Source organism: Oryzias latipes, chromosome 21 (assembly GCF_002234675.1).
Source record: "Oryzias latipes chromosome 21, ASM223467v1".
Taxonomy (NCBI): Eukaryota; Metazoa; Chordata; class Actinopteri; order Beloniformes; family Adrianichthyidae; genus Oryzias; species Oryzias latipes.
Window position 1 is genome coordinate 15,361,093 of NC_019879.2, and position 14,129 is coordinate 15,375,221.

Here is a 14,129-nt window from a genome sequence, read left to right on the forward strand (position 1 = left end):
GGAGAGTGATGGGGTGCTGCGCCAGATGACCTTGCCTCCACAGTCACCGGACCTGAACCCAATCGAGATGGTTTGGGGTGAGCTGGACAGCAGAGTGAATGCAAAAGGGCCAACAAGTGCTAAGCATCTCTGGGAACTCCTTCAAGACTGTTGAAAGACCATTTCAGGTGACTACCTCTTGAAGCTCATCAAGAGAATGCCAAGAGTGTGCAAAGCACTAATAAAAGCAAAAGGTGGCTACTATGAAGAACCTACAATATGACATATTTTCAGTTGTTTCACACTTTTTTGTTATGAATATAATTCCACATGTGTTAATTTTTAGTTTTGATGCCTTCAGTGTGACTCTACAATTTTCATAGTCATGAAAATAAAGAAAACTCTTTGAATGAGAAGGTGTGTCCAAACGTTTGGTCTGTACTGTAAATATAATTACCATAAATAAAGCTTAGCCTCAAATACAAAAGTGTTTTCTACAAATAAACATTCTGGTTTTTTTTTTTAAATCCATGAATCCCTGTCGTAACAGTAACATCTGTCCAACCCAAGAGGCCTTCCGGTTGCTCAGCTGTTGGACACGGCAAGTTAGAAAAAAAAAAGGATAAAAAAACAACAGAAGGGCAAAACATATTTTCAAATACAAGCAATGTAAAGCTGGAACAGTTTAAAGGCAGTAAGGAAAGAAATGATGCAGTCTATGTGTGGGATGGGCAAGCAAGTCTTACTCAGGAGTGTGAGATTCAAAGTTTTAATTAAAAGTTTGAAGGAGGTGAACTGAGGCACACAGCAGCAACTGAGGCACAAGCAAGTCTCCCGTTGGCTGGAGATAAAGGAGGCAAAGAGGCGAGTCCCTCTGGTACATATAGGAGGGATAAGCTGCAGGAGAATCAGTCTGAAATGAGTTTTGGTTGCAATAACATTTGGTTGATGTCAGCTGGCAGACAACACGGTGAACGCTTAATACTGGTGACCTGTTTAGGGTGTAGTTCACCTTTGCCCAAAAGTAGTTAGGAGAGGCTCCAGCAACCTGTGACCTCAAAAGGGATTCATCAGGTTCAGGAAATGGTTCGAATGGATGCTCCCTGTGTTTCCAGGAGGTAGCGATAGAGAGTTGGGGAAGCAGAACCAGAAATGAAGAAGGGTTTGTACATGACAAATGATTATGTCATCAGTAAAGAAGAAAAATTGCCCAGTAATCTGTGCTAGTTATGATATGTTCAGGAAAATACAAGAGGGAAAAAAAGGGATATTTGATGCTCAACAATCAAAGGAATATCCAAGGGAGTAATCATCATTGAGGCGATCCAGGTGCAGTAACTTAAACTCAATTTATATACACAGAAAATTTGAGTAAAAGCTTATTTGGGACAAAAATTAAGATTAACAAAATTAGGGCTTTTTAAGATGTAATTGTTTCTTTCTTTCTCACAAAACAATAAGAGAAAAACAACACAGCTTTCAAATCTTTATTTACTTTTACTCAAAAATATGATCAAGTGACTTAAGGTACCATAAATTTGACAGAACAAGATTAACACAGCATCGTCAGGAAAAATGTAGCTTCTGTATTGTTTTACAAAAAAAGGATTTATGCCTAACGAATGGTAAACCTATAGAAAAATACTGTTTCCTTTCCTTTCTTTTCTTTTGATGTGTGATTTTAATTGACGATACAGCTCTGGTGTTTGATCCTTAGGAGCAAGTTAACTCAAATCACCTTTGCCACAAAAGGCTTGCTCTCCACCACACTGACAAATTTTAGGATGAACTTTTCTGCAGTAATCCTTCGACTGAACTAGAGGGCTGCATTGGGATTGGGTCCCGCCGGGTCCCGCGGGACCCAACGCAAATCTCGCGGGATTGGGCGGTTTGAATTGTACTGCGGGCGGGAGCGGGCGGCAAAAAAAAAAAAACTCTGCGGGATCAGTTTTGCCATGAATATCTCATGAATATATAATAGTGGACTACGTTAGGCTGTGCGGCTGTTGGAGTCTTATGTACTGAAGCTCCGTGAAGGCACCAGGTAGAGACGCCCAATGGCCACTGTCATCTAACCTGTTGTTGGGGGTGTGCAGCGCCCCGCCCCGCCTCTTAGAAATTGTGTTCTTTAAAGCCTGATACCGCGGTCGCGTATGGGCGGAGCTATCAGCTAAAGTTCTGGTCTGATCGCTGCATGGAGCGATGTGTGCATCAAAGCATGGTAGACACGAAGAATGTGGAGAGATCAGGTTTATTATTTTAAAGAGTTCTGCTTGATAATCATGTTTCCATGTTTGAGTTCATAGAATCATCCCAGAGAAAGTCTCTGCTTCAACTCCCGCAGTGAAAGCTGCGTCTCAATCTGACGCCGTGTTTGCATCTCTCTGACAGAGTTTGAAGCCAAAGCCCCTCCCCCGCCTCTTTACCTGCTTTTCCTCTCTACCTGTTCACCTGTTCACATCCTCTGCAGCTTAGAGTTATTTTCCCCGCGCTCCCAGTGTATTCTACACAGAGAGCGCAAAATACGGTCATAGCAGGTTAAAGGCCCGTACACACCGGGACGAATATTCGCCAGGCGTTATTCGCCAGCATTTTTCGCCACGTTTTTTGTGTTCACACCCAGGCGATTTTCGCTGACGATGAGCCGAGCGAACATGCAATTTCATTCCCTGACGTTAGATGGCGCTTAATGTAAACAGAAATACTCCTGTACACAAGGTGGCGCTGCGCAACTTTACGCTTCTTAAAGTCGCTTTTCCCTCAGAAGAAGAGAGCAAGTATTTACGCGATTGTCAGAATCATACAAAGAAAACATGAATATTTCAAGCATCAGTAGCTCCAACTGGTACTTGGTAAGGGGATATTTAAGAATGTCCGTCATTATCTCTTCGCGGCAGTGTAGACGCTACTCGGCGTCCATCTTCTTCGCTGGTATGTGTGTTCAGCAAGGCAGTTTTGTGTTTGAGCGCCCCCAAGTTGTGTTTTACTGTAACTTCAGAAGTTCCAGACACGTGTGCAAAAGCGCCATTCTCATTGGTCGAATAGATTTCGACGCGACGCGTCGAAAAAAAAAAACGAACCCGAGGCGTTTTTTTTTTTTTTGACGCTCTGACGCGTGGCGTTTTTTCGCGTCGGTGTGCACACTCTCATTGGTGCCCTTTGTTTAGTCACGAGGCGTTAAACGTCAGCGAAAATCGCCGGCGAAATTCGTCCCGGTGTGAACGGGCCTTAACACGTTAGTTGGAACGCTCTAGCGCAACAGAAGGATGAAAGAGCTGTCAATCTATCTGGCAACACTGCGCGGGATAAGAAGCAGAGGTTTCCTGACAGGGACATGATGTCAGTTGATGAAGCAGAAAAGAACCTCAAACGAGGTTCATCTTGTTCAGATCTGCCTGCCAATGCCCCATTGAGGCGCAAAACAGCAAAAACGGGAAAAGGCTGAAGCTAAAAAAAAAAAAAAGTATTTTTCCGTCAGGAAAAAATTAATTCATAGATTTTCAGCTCTGTTGAACCATTACAATGTTTTTCTTCCTGCAAATGACTTTGACCTGCATCTATCCCAGCTGGTTCAGCGCGCTTCAGGCCGTCTGTCTGCGCGCGGACACACGCACACTTTTTTACCGAACAGGATTTGTGAAAATATATTTAATGATTATGTTGCACATTACACAAAAGAGGAATGCATGAAAAGATGAGACTGGAGGAGGGACATGAATCTCTTTAATAATATCAATAAAAATACGTGTTTTTTTCCTGCGGGACGGGAGACGATACAAAATCAATGCATCTCTATTACTGTGCGGGACTAAATTCTCTGAGTTTTGCGGGTGCGGGCGGGAGTGGACATACATATTGCGGGTGCGGGCGGGAGTGTAACGCATACGTTGCGGGAGCGGGCGGGATTGGTCAGAAATTTGGCGGGTGCGGGCGGGAGCGGGTTGAAGAAAATAGTCCCGCGCAGGGCTCTAGACTGAACCACTAAAGCCATTTGGATTTTGCTCAAGTTTATCTTAATCCAGCTTCCTGTTTTCTGCTTCTGGATCCGACTTCCACCAATATCTGACCCAGGGGAATCTGTTTGATCCAACTTGAGCACAACTACCATCCAAAACTTAGACCTACAACAGAGCAACACTAGTTTAAAAACCAGCAGTCTGAAATTAGGCTCAATAATACGACGGAGTATTAGGTCCACCAAAAAAAAAAAATTAGAGCCACCAAAAAAAAAAAAAAAAGTAAAATTACGAGATTTTATCTCATACATTTACGACTTAAAATCTCATAAATTTACGAGAAAAAAGTCGTAGATTAAGGAAAAAACACCGAAGTTGTCCGTTTATCGGAACCTAGCTTGAAGATGAAGTATGTGGAGCCTTTTGTGAAGCTTCATTTCCGGATTATTATAGGTTTAAAACAAAGAGATTCTGAACCTTTTGGCGACTCAAAATCAGATTATTTTCCGTGTAGCAGTCTTTCCGGGGTTCAGTGTCAGTAAAGCGGAGTTTAATATGTAAAATAAGGAGCTCAGAGACACGTTTGGGTGAAGAAAATCGCTGCAGCCTTTATTCTCCTTTTCATTCACATATCCTGAAGTTCATTTGTCTCATTACGTCATGAACCTGTCATCCCAACACCAATGCGGAAGTAAACAGTGTTACAAACGCCCCCTCCTGCAGATGAAATGTCCCGTTTCAGCATAAAACAATAAAGAGGAATGAAAATAGTGTTTTATATTGGCTTTGGAACGTTGAAAATGCCAAAAAAAAGTGCTCCTCCTTTTGTGTGACGGAAGCGTCACACAGACGTAGAGTCTTGTCTTTGGTGAAGAAAGGATTCAAGCGAACAGCTGCAGGGACACCGACGACGGCTTCATCGGGCTGCAGAGATCCTGCAAACCAACCATCAATAAATAAAACTTTAATGAATCGTAAATCAAACAAATGACCTTCCAGACATTTGGAACCTTATCAATAAACATTCAGCTCACCTGTTCAACAAAGTTTAGTCGGTCTGCTCTGCTGCTGCACGGCGTTCACCTGCTGCTCTGCATGCTCACTTCCACTGTAATCTCCTAAAATTACGACTTTTTTTCTCCTAAATTTACGAGTTTTTATCTCCTAAATTTACGAGTTTTTATCTCCTAAATTTACGAGATAAAATCTCGTAATTTTACTTTTTTTTTTTTTTGGTGGCTCTAAATTTTTTTTTTTTTGGTGGCCCTAATACTCCGTCGTACAATAACAAGAAGATTTGACAACTTTTTGTGTAGGGATATGAAGAAGAAAAGCCAAGAAATTAATAATTTAAATCAATCAGGAAAATCACCCCATAATCAGGCTTCAGAGAAAAAGCAAAGATAAATCTCAATGTTTAGTCTGTTTCTGATTGAAAAAAGCTAAAATAAGCGTGGTATTTATTTAGCATCTTTTTTTCACAGGATTTTCTATTCCCCTGATGGAAAAGAAATTTCAGCAGTGAACCCTTTTACAAAATTCTGTTCACATGTTTGCTGACAACAGAATTGGTTTCTTGAGAAGTGAGTGGGTCCAGATAGTAATTTTTAGTTGGTTAAACTCAGATTAGGGTGAGGAGCTCCGTCATCCGCGAAGAGCTCGGAGTAGAACTACTTTGATTTGATTTTGATTTGAAATGGTTTATTTCAAGCAATTAAGTAGAAATAATACACAACAGCAATATAATCATCAGTTATACATTCATACAGTAACTAATCATACTTAGGATAATTAGACATTAATAACTATTGCTTGAAAGGGAGTGGAAGGAAGCAAATTTATATAATCCCACCCTGTTATACTGTAACCATTTTATTACATGATTTATCAATATCCGGTTCCCGGTTTTTATCAGACAGAATTAAAAATCATGAGATATCGATAAAGCACATGACAAAGATGAATTACTTAAGTATTACGTCAAAAATAACTATTTTAGAAAACAACATGGCAAATGCAGATCAGTCATCTGAAATATATGCAGATTATGTTACTTATAAAAGCCATTCATATGAATAAAACATAATACTGTATCAGTAAAATAGACAACACTGTTTCAGGAATTTTCATAGCAAAATTTCATCAAGTATCAAAAGATAAAAACATGTGCAAAATTATGCTACATTAGGAAAGATTTTTGAATCAATTTATCAGTTTTTGGAGAAAGTGAAGTAATATCATTAAAAGTCAATCAATTTAACCATTTTCAATAAGTGATTAATCATTTGTTTTACTTTTTTTAATATATTTTTTTTGTATTTTTTTTTTAATATATAAATTAAAGTAATGCTGTAAGGGAAAAGTAAAAAGGGTCCATAACTGTCGATTGTCCAAGGTTGGTATTTCTTCTTTTACTGATAACAGCCGTTCTTCTGGGTTCAAAACAGAGTTAATAGTTCTCTTCGATGTTATGACTGCAGACATTAGATTCAGGTCCATATCCTTCTTCAGCTGATATCAGCGACGGTGAAAGTTGAGGTCCTGTTGTCTGCAGGTCAGAACTCTCTGCTGTTATTCAGGTTACGTCAGACATACAGAGAAAGTGATGAATCCACGTGTCATATTTCTTGAAATTATTTGGCTCTTTGGTTTATTACTACATGTTGTTTCAGACGACCGTGGTCAAGCACTTCTCAAAGTCCTTCATGGTGCTCAAAACCAGAACCTTGGACCGGTCCTCTGGACCGAGCGGTTTGACGTAAATCCTGCAGCCTTTAACCCAAGTGTTCTCAATCTGCTTACTCTTCCTGAGAAGCTGTGCATGTTTTGAGATTTCAGCATTCCTTCTGGTCAGATGGTCATTCAGATAAGCAGCCGAACCTTTCAGTAGTTTCCTTTGGGTCATCAAAGCTAGCTTGTGTTTGTGATTCACAAACCTGATGAGGATCGCTGGTTTATCCGTCTCCTTTCTCCTGGGGAGCAGGTGGCAGGTCTCGATGGTGAGATCCAGGGAAATCCCTTTAGATGTGAGAAATGATTGTATTTGCTGCTCCAAAGACACTGCACCGATCTCCGGCGTATTAGCACTGCCAGCTACGCTAGCGCTAGCATTAGCAGTGCTTGCTCCTGCTGTCAGTATCGCTCGAGGCTTGATTGGTAATCCAGTGAGAATGACATTATTCATCCTTACTTGCTGATCCACATCGTCCAGTCTTTTCTCCAGAATCTCGACCCGGTTTTCTCACTGCTCGTTTTGAGCCCGAAATCTTCGGAACTCTTCCATCATTTCCCAAAGTGGCATTAGCTTAGCCGACACTTGTTCCATAAAACTTTTCAGCGTTTCTTGAATCTTCTCCACATCGGAAGGAGCCAGTTGAGGTGGCTCGGGCATCTAGGTCGGATGCCTCCTGGAAGCCTCCCTGGAAGGTGTTCCGGGCATGTGCCACTGGGCAGAGGCCCCGGGGAAGACCAAGGACACGCTCGAGAGACTACGTCTCTGGGCTGTTCAGTGGGAACGAACTATTATTTTGTGGGAACGATTTTATTTATTTATTTTAGCTATGTTAGGTCCCGGGCTCCGTACATATCTGTCTCTGCAGCAAACTCTGTAAGCCTGTGTGGTAATAAAGGGAAGGGCATCACCTCAACTGGATAAAGGCAAAAGGACAGCAAGAAGTTTTTTAGATTAAATGTAAAAAAAAACTTCAGGTTCTAACATTTGCAGATGACTTAATATATTTTTTCTGTTATATTTGCCAAGCCAGGGACACTGTTACCCAGGGCGATGAACACATACTGTTTTCTGCTGCTGTGAACATAAACCCCTCTGTTCCGTCCACTAAGAGGCTGCTTCTCACGCTAAAGGTCAGCCTTCAGAATTTTCTTTATGTGCTCCCTGTGCTGCTGCTGACTAAAGAAACCCCCGCCACAGCACAAGATGCTGAAGTGAAAATCCTCATATTTACTTTGTTAGTTTCCCTGCTGCATAACTAGACTAATTCATTAAAAACAAGACCAATTGTGACATTTTAAAACCTTAAACGAGCCTAGAATATATTATTACAGCAAACCCTGTGCAAAAAGCATTGCCAAATAAAACTTTTGTATATAGCCTTAATGTATTTGGATCTGATCCTTGTGAAAATGTCTATGAGCCCATGAAGACATCAAATATTCAGTAGATTCTATTATTTGAGCCAAACCATTTCTTCTAGACTTATGACTTTAATTTCCATCAAAGGCTACCATTAAAAACAACACTTCATAAAATACCACCAACTACACAAAAGTGATGAAACAGCCCTATCCAGAGAGGCCAAAAATATTGTGATGCAGTAATGATAAACAGTTTTTCAGCTTTGCAGAAATTGCAGTCACCTCAGGGTGAGACGAAATCAAACTGATGGGAAGCAGTAGGTTGAGTTCACACATCCCTTCTTAGGCTCGTACTTGAGCTGACTGCAAACTACCTCATGCGAAAATACAGGGAATAACTCAAAATGTGTTGGAAATCTGTTGATGTCCCAGAGTGGGATGCAAGACCGGACATCTGAGGCTCACATCACATCATCTGGGCAATGAAGGGTAGGTTTTAAGAGAAAAGAATGAATGAATAACAGCCAGGTGGACCCAGAAGATGTGAGTGGAGCAACACATGAACACAGAAGCTGACCAAGACATCTGGGTAAAGCGAAAGGTTTTTTTTTTTCATGAGTACACTCATTAGCAGTGAATGTGTCAAATTGTGTGTATGTGTATGTCAGGGGGCTGCACGGTGGCGCAGTGGTTAGCGCTCTTGCCTCACAGCAAGAAGGCCCCTGGTTCAAGTCCCGGCTGGGGGACTTGAAAAATACATCAATGGGGGACCTTTCTGTGTGGAGTTTGCATGTTCTCCCCGTGCATGCGTGGGTTTTCTCCGGGATCTCCGGCTTCCTCCCACTGTCCAAAAACATGCTTCATAGGTTAATTGGCAACTCTAAATTGTCCGTGAGTGTGAGAGTGAATGGGTGTGTGACTGTGGACGTTCTACCCTGCGACAGACTGGCGACCTGTCCAGGGCATCCCCTGCCTACGCCCAAGTAGCCGGGATAGGCTCCGGCAGCCCCGTGACCCCGAAAGGGACAAAGCGGTACAGAAAATGAATGAATGAATGTGTATGTCAGGGACTTTTTTTTCTGATGGAAGGAAAACTACACTGCTCCTAATAAGTTAGGGATTTTGTTATTTACTTGAGCACTTTTCCTATTTGGTCTGAATTTGAAAGAAATACTTAAAAGTTCCCTTTGATATTACCAATAATGAATGAGAAGGGACCATTTTACTTAGATTGATATTAATTACCCCAAAGATTAAGACAATAATAAAAATAGTCCCAAACAACAAAATTGACCATGTCCATAGCGGGTATTTCCACCATTTGCCACAATGACAGTTTGATAGTGGCGTTTCATGCTCCTCACTAGACTCATGATGTTGTTCTGAGACAATGTCTTCCATTCTTCTACAAGTTCTACATGCAGTTCTGCCAGGTCACTTAGGAGTGTACGATCATCCAGTTTTTCCTTCAGCGGGTCCTAGACGTACTCTATGTGGTTCAGATAAGGGCTATACCATATGAGGAACTGCAACTTCCTGGAGTCCAGATGTGATCATTTGGGTGCCATCTGGTGGAGCATTATCGTCCATGAACAAAAAGTCGGTAAAACTGGTAAAATTGTGGGATTATGATGTCTTTGAGGAAATAATGTGCAATGACCATATACAATAACTGTAGTGCTGACTGGTGATGCCTGCCCAGACTGTTGCACCTCCTCCACCAAAGTCAACCCTGGAGACCATGTTGACCTCAGCATATCGCTCACCTCACCTTTTCCAGCCATGCTGACAACAAAAATTTCTGGGCAAGGTGACCCGACACTCATCAGTGAACAGTACAGTAGACCATTGCTACTCTGTCCAGGTCACATGGTCTTGTGGCCACTGCAAACGCTTACTGCGGTGTCTGGATGTCAGAAGAGTCACCTGCAAAAGCTGTCTGGCATTCAAGTCAAAGCAGTGGAGTTGGTTGTGAATGGTTTGTCTGGAAAGCCCTGTACCCCTCATCTTGTAAACGAGCTGCAGCTGTGTGGGATTTTGCAAGATGAAGTCTGAGTGCAGAGGTCCACTTCACTGCTGGGTCTGTCACAAACTCTGCCAAAAGTTCTGTGTCTTGATCCAAGTCTGCTGATGACACTTTGAAACTCACCGAGTTCACCTGCAACATCTGACTGCCTACTACCATCTCGACACAATTTTTTTATTAAACCTATTTTAGTCCAACCAAATTGAAGAGATTCCTCTGAAAAAGTGGCAAAGGTAAAACAAATACTCCTACAGGTTGATTCCCATTTAACACTCCCCTTGTTATTCATCAAATCTTCTTCATCTTCGGTGCTGACAAGAGCTTTTCAGCTTTATCACTCGGTTGTTTTAAAGGGCGTTCCCAGAATGTCACATTTTAAACCAGGACAAAGGAAATCTCATTATCATCTCATCCTTTCACATGGCTTAAAGTGACCAGAGACTAAGCCTCAAACTGCTGACATATTTCCAATGGAAAAAGCAAAAATAATAGCTGATAATCGTCAGCGTTTAAAGCCTGTCATGTTCTCTGCTGCAGGCTTCGCACAGAAAAATATATTGGCAGCGATAAGACGGTGTTAGTTTGAGGTGACCAATTTTTACATCAGAATTGTTTTTTGTTTAGTAAATATGCAATTTTTGGTGGGTTTCAGCTCATGCTCATGACAGTGGATCTTCAACATTTAACCTTCATTCACCATAGGTGTGTCAGGTATCCATGGTAACTGCCTCTTTTGTTTCCTCATGATGAGGTTCCTAATTCTGATTATTTAATCCCATTATCCTCTTTTCTTTGATTTATTTAGGATGATCTCATTTGCAGGGTTTTTAATCCTCACCATTCATCTTTCTGTAGTGTTTGGAGTTTTGTAATACACAAAATATATATTGAACCAAAGCAAAACCACACAAAATATAGGTTTGAACCAATTTTGGTTTTTTTTTGTTTTGAAGTACCTTTTGCACTGTTTTACCAGTGTTTGTCAAACCAATTTAGACCTTTTTCTTGTGCATCACCAATTTGAATGAACTTTGTAACCATTAATACAGATCTTTTGTTTTGCTTTAGTTTGTGTTTAGAGCACAACAAAAGTGTTTTTCAAACTGAGCTTTAGATCATGGAGTGCTTAGTTATGTAGTCTTAAAGTAGTTTAAAGTCCCACTCTGATCATCTTTTGATCTATTATAAGTGTTCCCAGTGGTCTTTTATTTATATTTGTGACATTGTTAGCCGAAATCCAAAAACCTGTGTCGATCTGGCTGGAGTACTTTACAAATTTGGCTCTGAGTTGTGTGTGGGACTGTTTGTGCAGATTAAGCCCGCTCTTCTTTTCTGTCATCTATCTGTCTATCTACATGCTTTCTCACTAGCTTAAATCCCTCACAACCTTAAACCTAAGGCTACCAGTGCAACAAAAAAGGCAACCAATATTTGAGCTATTCAGCCATACAGTTTTGAGCCAGATGGCATCTCAGAAGAGGGAAACAAAGACATACAGTGGTGGACAAAATTGTTGTTACCCCTCAGTTAACCCGTATGTGGTGTTCGGGTCTGTGGGACCCGTTTTCATTTTTCATCAAAAGAAAAATGATACAATTAATTAATTTTTCAAACTCAGACTCACTGGCCTTGGCTCATTTTCTGTGAAGAACAAATATCAGAATACATTTTTAATGACCACACACCGTACACCCCCCCCAACACATTTCTATTACATATAAGATGTTCGGGTCCACTGGACCCGGGGCTAATAGAAGTGTGGAAATTGATGTTTTATGTACCTACACTCTGTCCTCCACCTGTCTGGGCCTGCTGTGTGTGTGGGTGTGTGTGTGTGTGTGTGACCAGTGATAAAGAGAGAGAGAGAGTGGCAGAGAGAGAAAGATTCACTGTAAATGTGAGTTCTGTTTTTGCACCTGCGGTTCCCGCACGAGGTTGCAACATTGTTAGAATAATTCAAGCATCAACTCTGTTTGCTCTCGTTCTCCCGCACATTTGACCAGTTGACTTTCTTGCGGGAATCTTTAATATCTTGCTCTTTATCTGCTACAAATTGGAGGCGGGACACTATAAATATAGCTTTGCCAGTGTGGTTTCTTATCACAACTGATCAAAATGGCCAAAAGACTTTCTGCGCAGAGTTGATTTTAGAAGAGAGAGACGTTTTTGATGATGATGTAGAGGGAGACGATTCAGAAGAGGTTTCAGAATTAGAGGATCACATTTCTGAAAATTCAGAGTCTGACAGTGACTCTGAAGAAGATGATTAGATTGCGGCGGCCGTGGTGCAGCGGTAGGCCAGTCGGCCCATGATCGTAAGATTGCAGGTTCAATTCCCGCCTTGCATGCCCATGAGTCGAAGTGTCCTTGGGCAAGACACTGAACCCCACCTTGCCTCTGGTGGTAGGAGGGCGCCTGTGTTTGGCAGCGGAGCCACCGCCAGGGTCTGAATGTGTGAGTGAATGTGTGTGTGACTGGGTGAATGGGTCTGTTACTAAAGCGCTTTGTCCTTGTTGGAAGAAAGGCGCTATATAAGTATACGCAATTTACCATTTAGATTGAGCATCAGCCAGTTCCAAAACGAAGCCATCAGCACCCAGCCACAGGACCAGGCTGTCAGCAGCCAGGACCATGTGTTGTATAGGCTAGTGGCTAGAAGGCCATGTGTTCAATGGGGCTGATGTGTTGTCTAGACTAATAGGTTTACTCTATGTGTTCAGCTTGTGTTGTGTTGTGGGTTCAGTTTCTGTGTTCAAATAAATAAAAGTCAGTAGTTTTGAAAACCTTTGCTTCACTTGAAAATTTGTTTCCACTCATATCTTGATTTTAATTGATTTTCTTTATCACGTTTTAAATAATGAGTTATGAATGTGATCTAACAAAGGTAAAGGGCAAATATTAACCAAATATACTGATTGTAAATGGATGAGGTAAACATCTGTGGAGTATTTTAACATCAAAGTGTTTGATTGAGAGGCATTAAAAACCACAACATGCAACGGGTCCACCAGACCCACGAACACTGGCTGAGTAACAACAATATGAACACCACACAAGGGTTAAAGAAAGAAAGTCCACAATGCTCACTGAAATGACTTGAAACGTTCAAAAGTAATTAAATAATCAAAATCAGCCATCACTTTTGAGTTGTTGATTAACAGAATTATTTAAAAAAATAAATGACTGAAATAGGGCTGGACAAAAATGATGGTGCCCATAACTTAATATTTTGTCTCACAACCCTTTGAGGCAATCACTGCAATTAAACGGTTTCTGTATTTGTCAATGAGCCTTTTGCACCTGTGCACAGGTATTTTGGCCCACTCCTCATGAGCAAACTGCTCCTTTTGTCTCAGGTTTGACGGGTGTCTTCTCCAAATGGCATGTTTTAGCTCCTTATAGCAAGAATGGCCTTCTATGTTTTGGCTCATAGAAGGCCACTTCAGAATAGTCCAACGCTTTTCTCTTAGCCATTCTTGGGTGTTTTGGATCGTTGTCCTGTTGGAAGACCCATGACCTGAGACTGAGACCATGCTTTCTGACACTAGGCAGCACATTTCTATCCAGAATGCCTTGATAATCTTGAGATTTCATTTTATCTTGCACAACTTCAAGACATCCTGCAGATGCAGCAAAGCAGCCCCAAAACAGGCAAGGCAAGGCAAGGCAAGGCAAGTTTATTTGAATAGCCCAATTCGTACACAAAGTAATTCAAGGTGCTTCACAAAACGGAAAAATGCATTAAAATCACAATACATCATAAAAATAATCAAGGTAAAATTTACTTTAAAAGAAAAGAAAAAATTTGAAAATTGATTTAAAAATAAAGGAAGGAAAGGAAAGAAAAGTGCAGATAGGACCTTTCGGTCATATACACGGCTAAACAAAAATGTTTTAAGTCTAGATTTGAACATGAAAACAGAAGAGGCCTGTCTTACGACTTCAGGGAGGCTGTTCCAGATTTTAGCTGCAGAATATTGAAACGCTGATTCCCCTTGTTTAGTTCTGACTCAGGGAATGAACGGGAGGCCGGTCCCTGAGGTCCTCAGAGTACGAGATGGTTCATATGGCAC